This window comes from Arachis ipaensis, chromosome B7, assembly GCF_059453495.1.
Source record: "Arachis ipaensis isolate K30076 ecotype BB chromosome B7, ASM5945349v1, whole genome shotgun sequence".
In the NCBI taxonomy this organism is placed as follows: domain Eukaryota; kingdom Viridiplantae; phylum Streptophyta; class Magnoliopsida; order Fabales; family Fabaceae; genus Arachis; species Arachis ipaensis.
The window spans coordinates 115,919,672-115,927,112 of record NC_142442.1 but is presented as its reverse complement, the minus strand read 5'-3'; the positions used below and the strand labels follow the sequence as shown (position 1 = coordinate 115,927,112).

Here is a 7,441-nt window from a genome sequence, read left to right as displayed (position 1 = left end):
TTATTGGCGGCCATTCTTGAGATCCGGAAAGTCTAAACCTTGTCTGTGGTATTCCGAGTAGGATCTGGGAAGGAATGGCTGTGACGAGCTTCAAACTCGCGAGTGCTGGGCGTAGTGACAGACGCAAAAGGATTACTGAATCCTATTCCAGTATGATCGAGAACCGACAGATGATTAGCCGTGCGGTGACAGCGCATCTTGGACCATTTTCACTGAGAGGACAGGAAGTAGCCATTGACAATGGTGATGCCCTACATAAAGCTTGCCATGGAAAGGAGTAGGAATGATTGGATGAAGATAGCAGGAAAGCAGAGGTTCAGGAGGAACAAAAGCATCTCTATACGCTTATCTGAAATTCTCACCAATGAATTACATAAGTATTTCTATCCAATTTTATATTTTAATTATCAATTCACCATAACCATTTGAATCCGCCTGACTGAGATTTGCAAGGTGACCATAGCTTGTTTCAAGCCGACAATCTCCGTGGGATCGACCCTTACTCACGTAAGGTTTATTACTTGGACGACCCAGTGCACTTGCTGGTTAGTTGTGCGAAGTTGTGAAAAAGAACTAAGATTATGAACGTGCATATAAAGTTTTCAGCGCCGTTACCGAGGAATGAACGATCACGATTTTGCATATCAAGTTTTTGGCGCCGTTGCCGGGGATTGTTCGAGTTTGGACAACTGACGGTTCATCTTGTTGCTGAGATTAGGTAATTTTATTTTAATTTTAAGTTTTTGTTTTTATTCTTTTTTTTATTTTCGAAAAATTTTCAAAAAAAAAATTTTAAAAAATAAATTATTCTATGGCTTCAGAATTTTTAAGAATGAATTCTAGAGTTTCACGATGATCTGTTGAATTCTGGCTGGCTGTGAAGCCATGTCTAATTCCTTTGGACCGAGATTCCAACTTATCATCACAAGAGTCTTTGGACTCCCATCGTATCAGCTGTTATATTCCTGATTTGTATCTGCTAAAGCTTGGCTAGCCATTGGCCATGTCTAGTGTTTTGGACCGAAGCTTTCACTGAAAGCTTGGCTGGCTAGTGAGCCATGTCTAATTCCTGGACCTGAGCTTTAGACTAACATTGAATGATTCCTGGAATTCTCATTAGAAATTTTGAAATCCTTATTTTTCTTTTTTCCAATTAATTTTCGAAAAATTACAAAAAAAAATTTTAATAAAATCATAAAAACCAAAAAAAATTTGATGTTTCTTGTTTGAGTCTTGTGTCAATTTTTAAGTTTGGTGTCAATTGCATCTTTTTAATTTTTCATTAAAATTTTAAAAAATTCATCATATGTTCTTCATGATCTTCAAGTTGTTCTTGATGATCTTCTTTGTTTGATCTTTGCATTTTTATGGTTTGTGTCTTTTCTTGTTTTTCATATGCATTTTCAATATGTTAGTGTCTCAACATTAAAAATTTTTAAGTTTGGTGTCTTGCATGTTTTTCTTTTCTTAAAAATTTTCAAAAATAAGTTCTTGGTGTTCATCTTGACATTCAAGGTGTTCTTGCATGCATCATATGTTTTGATTCATAATTTTCATGTTTTGAGTCTTTTGGTTGTTTTTTTCTTTCTTCATTAAAAATTCAAAAATAAAAAAATATCTTTCCCTTATTTTCTCATAAATTTTTGAAAATTTGAGTTGACTTTTTCAAAATTTTTAAAATTTAGTTGTTTCTTATGAGTCAAGTCAAATTTTCAATTTAAAAATTCTATCTTTTTCAAATCTTTTTCAAAAATCAAATCTTTTTCATTTTTTCTTTCATAATTTCGAAATTTTTAAAATTTATTTTCAAAATCTTTTTCTTATTTTTATTTCATATTTCCAAAATTAATGCTAACAATTAATGTGATTGATTCAAAAATTTTAAGTTGTTACTTGTCTAGTAAGAAAGGTTCAATCTTTAAATTTTTAAATCATATCTTTTTGTTTCTTGTTAGTCAAGTAATCAACTTTAATTTTCAAAATCAAATCTTTTTAAATTTCTTTTTCAAATCTTTTTTCAAAATAAGTTTCAATCACATCTTTTTCAAAATCAATTTCAAAATCTCTTCTAACCTCTTATCTTTTCAAAATTGATTTTCAAATCTTTTTCAATTAATCTTATCTTTTTGTTTAATTCTTATCTTTTTCAAAACTACCTAACTAACTCTCTCTCTCTAATTTTCGAAAATCACCTCTCTCTTTTTCAAAATTCCTTTTTAATTAACTAATTATTTTAAATTTTAATTTAATTTAATTTAATTTAAATTTTTTTTAAATTTTCGAATTTTAACTTTAATTTTAAATTAAAAACAAAAATATTTTTCTTTTCTTTTCAATTATTTTCGAAAATTTTTTCTCTCTCATCTCCTTCTAATTATTTATTTATTTACTAACACTTCTCTTCATCTCAAAATTCGAACCCTCTCTTCCTCTTGGTGTTCGAATTTCTCTTCTTCTATTCTTTTCTTCTTCTACTCACATAAAGGAATCTCTATACTGTGACATAGAGGATTCCATATTTTCTTTTCTGTTTTCTTCTTTTTCATATGAGCAGGAACAAGGATAAGAACATTCTTGTTGAGGCTGATCCTGAACCTGAGAGGACTCTAAAGAGGAAGCTAAGGGAAGCTAAAGCACAACTCTCTGGAGAAAATCTGACAGAAATTTTCGAAAAAGAAGGAGACATGGCCGAAAATAATAACAATGCAAGGAAGATGCTTGGTGACTTTACTGCACCAAATTCCAATTTAAATGGAAGAAGCAGCTCAATCCCTGCCATTGGAGCAAACAATTTTGAGCTAAAGCCTCAATTAGTTTATCTGATGCAACAGAATTGTAAGTTTCATGGACTTCCATCAGAAGATCCTTTTCAGTTCTTAACTGAATTCTTGCAGATCTGTGATACTGTTAAGACCAATGGGGTTGACTCCGAGGTCTACAGGCTTATGCTTTTCCCGTTTGTTGTAAGAGACAAAGCTAGAATATGGTTGGACTCTCAACCTAAAGATAGCCTGAACTATTGGGATAAGTTGGTCACGACTTTCTTAGCCAAGTTCTTTCCTCCTCAAAAGTTTAGCAAGCTTAGAGTGGATGTTCAAACCTTCAAACAGAAAGAAGGTGAATCCCTCTATGAAGCTTGGGAGAGATATAAGCAACTGACCAAAAAGTGTCCTTCTGACATGCTTTTAGAATGGACCATCCTAGATATATTCTATGATGGTCTGTCTGAATTATCAAAGATGTCATTGGACCATTCTGCAGGTGGATCCATTCACCTAAAGAAAACGCCTGCAGAAGCTCAGGAACTCATTGACATGGTTGCAAATAACCAGTTCATGTACACTTCTGAAAGGAATCCTGTGAGTAATGGGACGCCTCAGAGGAAGGGAGTTCTTGAAATTGATACTCTGAATGCCATATTGGCTCAGAATAAAATATTGACTCAGCAAGTCAATATGATTTCTCAGAGTCTGAATGGATTGCAAGCTGCATCCAACAGTACTCAAGAGGCATCTTCTGAAGAAGAAGCTTATGATCCTGAGAACCCTGCAATAGCAGAGGTGAATTACATGGGGGAACCCTATGAAAATACCTATAATCCCTCATGGAGAAATCATCCAAATTTCTCATGGAAGGATCAACAAAAGCCTCAACAAGGCTTTAATAATGGTGGAAGAAACAGGTTTAGCAATAGCAAGCCTTTTCCATCATCCACTCAGCAACAGATAGAGAATTTTGAGCAGAATCCATCTAGCTTAGCAAATATAGTCTCTAATCTATCTAAGGCCACTTTAAGTTTCATGAATGAAACAAGGTCCTCCATTAAAAATTTGGAGGCACAAGTGGGCCAGCTGAGTAAAAGAGTCACTGAAATCCCTCCTAGTACTCTCCCAAGAAATACAGAAGAGAATCCAAAAAGAGAGTGCAAGGCCATTACCTTACTTGGTATGGCCGAACCCAAAGAAGAGGAGGAGGACGTGAATCCTAGTGAGGAAGACCTCCTGGGACGTTCAGTGACCAATAAGGAGTTTCCCTTTGAGGAACCAAAGGAATCCGAGGCTCATCTAGAGACCATAGAGATTCCATTGAACCTCCTTTTACCATTCATGAGCTCTGATGACTATTCATCTTCTGAAGAAGATGAAGACATTGCTGAAGAGCAAGTTGCTCAATATTTAGGAGTAATTATGAAGCTGAATGCCAAATTATTTGGTAATGAGACTTGGGAGGATGAACCCCCCTTGCTCATCAATGAACTGAATGCATTGGATAGGCATAAATTACCTCAAAAGAAACAGGATCCTGATAAATTCCTAATTCCCTGTAACATAGGCACCATGACCTTTGAGAAGGCTCTGTGTGACCTGGGGTCAGGAATAAACTTAATGCCACTCTCTGTAATGGAGAAACTTGGGATCTTTGAGGTGCAAGCTGCCAGAATCTCATTAGAGATGGCAGACAACTCAAGAAAACAAGCTTATGGACTAGTAGAGGACATGTTAGTGATGAGCGGATATTTTATACGCTTTTTGGGGTTAATTTCATATAGTTTTTAGTGTGTTTTAGTTAGTTTTTAGTCTATTTTCAGTAGCTTTTAGGCAAAATTCATATTTCTGGACTTCACTATGAGTTTGTGTGTTTTTCTGTGATTTCAGGTATTTTCTGGCTGAAATCGAGGGAGCTGAGCAAAAATCTGATTCAGGCTGAAAAAGGACTACTGATGTTGTTGGATTCTAACCTCCCTGCACTCAAAAAGGATTTTCGGGAGCTACAGAACTCCAAATGGCGCGCTTCCAATTACGTTGGAAAGTAGACATCCAGGGCTTTCCAGCGATATATAATAGTCCACACTTTGCTCAAGGATAGACGACGTAAACTGGCGTTCAACGCCAGTTCCATGCTGCTGTCTGGCGTCCAGCGCCAGAAACAAGTTAGGAGTTGGAGTTCAACGCCAGAATTGGATCCAAAGCTGGCGCTGAACGCCCAAAACAGCCCTATGCACGTGATTAGCTTAAGTCTCAGCCCCAGCACACACCAAGTGGGCCCCAGAAGTGGACTTCTGCACCATCTATCATAGTTTGTTCATTTTCTGTAAACCTAGGTTACTAGTTTAGTATTTAAACAACTTTTAGAGGTTTATTTTCACATCTCATGACATTTTCAGATCTAAACTTTGTACCTTTTGAAGGCATGAGTCTCTAAACTCCATTGTTGGGGGTGAGGAGCTCTGCTGTGTCTCAATGAATTAATGCAAGTAATTCTGTTTTCCATTCAAACATGCGTGTTCCTATCTAAGATATCCATTCGCACTTCAATGTGAATATGATGAACGTGACAATCATCATCATTCCCCCACGAACGCGTGCCTGACAACCACTTCCGTTCCACTATAGAATGAATGAATATCTCTTGGATCTCTTAATCAGAATCCTCGTGGTATAAGCTAGATTGATGGCAGCATTCAAGAGAATCTGGAAAGTCTAAACTTTGTCTGTGGTATTCTGAGTAGGATTTAGGGATTGAATGACTGTGACGAGCTTCAAACTCGAGAGTGCTGGGCGTAGTGACAGACGCAAAAGGATAGTAAATCCTATTCCGGTACGATTGAGAACCTGCAGATGATTAGCTGTGCGGTGACAGCGCATTTGGACCTTTATCACTGGAAGGATGGATGGTAGCCATTGACAACGGTGATCCACCAACACACAGTTTGCCATAGGAGGACGTGCGTGCGTGAATAAGAAAACAGAGGAAAGTAGAATTCCAGAAGACAAAGCATCTCCAAAACTCCAACATATTCTCCACCAGTACATACAAGTATAATTTGTGTTTTGCCCCTTTTATTCCTTGCAATCAAAATTGATAAGTGAATTATTTTATTGTTTTCCTGACTAAGAGTTACAAGATAACCATAGATTGCTTCAAGCCAACAATCTCCGTGGGATCGACCCTTACTCACGTAAGGTATTACTTGGACGACCTAGTGCACTTGCTGGTTAGTTGTACGAGTTGTAAAAAGTGTGATTTACAATTCGTGCACCAAGTTTTTGGCGCCGTTGCCGGGGATTGTTTGAGTTTGAACAACTGACGGTGAATCTTGTTGCTTAGATTAGGAAATTTTTGTCTTTTTGGTCAGAGTCTTTTATTTTCTTTTCAAAAATTTTTCAAAAAAATATTTTTTCTATTAAATCTCGTGCCAAACTTTAAGTTTGGTGTTTTCTTGTTGGTTTTCCTTTGTTTTTCGAAAATTTTATTTTGGTTTTCTAAAAATTTTAAGTTTGGTGTTCTTTCTTCATGTTCTTGTGTTCTTGTGAGTCTTGAAAGTGTTCTTAAGTTTTCCTTGCGTCTTGATCTTAAAATTTTTAAGTTTGGTGTTCCTTGGTGTTTTCCCTCCAAAATTTTCGAAAACAAGGAGCATTAGATCTAAAAATTTTAAATCTTGGGCTATCTTACTGTTTCTCTCTTTCCTCTTTAAATTCAAAAATATCTTTTCTCTCTATTTTTAAAAACAAATTTTTGAAAATTATTTTTAAAATTCAGATTTTTTTTCAAAAAAATTTAAAATCTTTTTCAAATCATATCTTTTTCAAAACTTCCTGATCACTTTCTCTCTCCTCATTTTTTCGAAAAATCTTCACCTATTTTTATTTTACATCATCTCCCTTTCTCCATCATGGATCTAAGTGGAAATGAACAGTCCAGAAGGACTCTGGGGTCATATGCTAACCTCTCTATTGCTTCATATGGGAGTAGTATCTGCATACCCTCCATTGGAGTCAGTAGCTTTGAGTTGAATCCTTAGCTCATTATCATGGTGCAGCAAAACTGCCAGTATTCCGGTCTTCCACAGGAAGAACCTACAGAGTTTCTGGCACAGTTTTTACAAATTGCTGACACAGTACATGATAAGGAGGTAGATCAGGATGTCTACAGATTATTACTGTTTCCATTTGCTGTAAAAGATCAAGCCAAGAGGTGGTTAAATAACCAACCTAAGGCTAGCATAAGGACATGGAAACAACTGACAGAAAAATTCCTGAATCAATACTTTCCTCCAAAACAGATGACACAGCTAAGACTGGACATCCAAGGCTTTAAACAAGGAGATAATGAATCTTTTTATGATGCCTGGGAGAGATATAGAGAGATGCTACGAAAATGCCCATCTGAAATGTTTTCAGAGTGGGTTCAGTTAGACATCTTCTATTATGGGCTTACAGAAAGAGCTCAGATCTCTTTAGATTGCTCAGCTGGTGGATCTATCCACATGAGAAAGACAATTGAAGAAGCTCAAGAGCTCATTGATACAGTTGCTAGAAATCAGTATCTGTACTTAAGCAGTGACCCTTCCATGAAAGAAGAGGCTAAAACAGTAACTGCTGAACTCAGTCCTGCAGAGCAAGCTGCTGAATTCAATAAGCAATTGGATTTTCTAACAAAG

At 36.2% G+C, this 7,441-nt stretch overlaps 1 non-coding gene across 1 annotated transcript; it reads right to left on the bottom strand.

Moving 5' to 3' along the window:
- Positions 1-3,077: 3,077 nt before the first annotated feature.
- Positions 3,078-3,185, bottom strand: LOC148553825 (small nucleolar RNA R71). Its single transcript, XR_015893107.1, has one exon. It is a non-coding gene; the product is annotated as a small nucleolar RNA R71 (small nucleolar RNA).
- Positions 3,186-7,441: the final 4,256 nt, after the last annotated feature.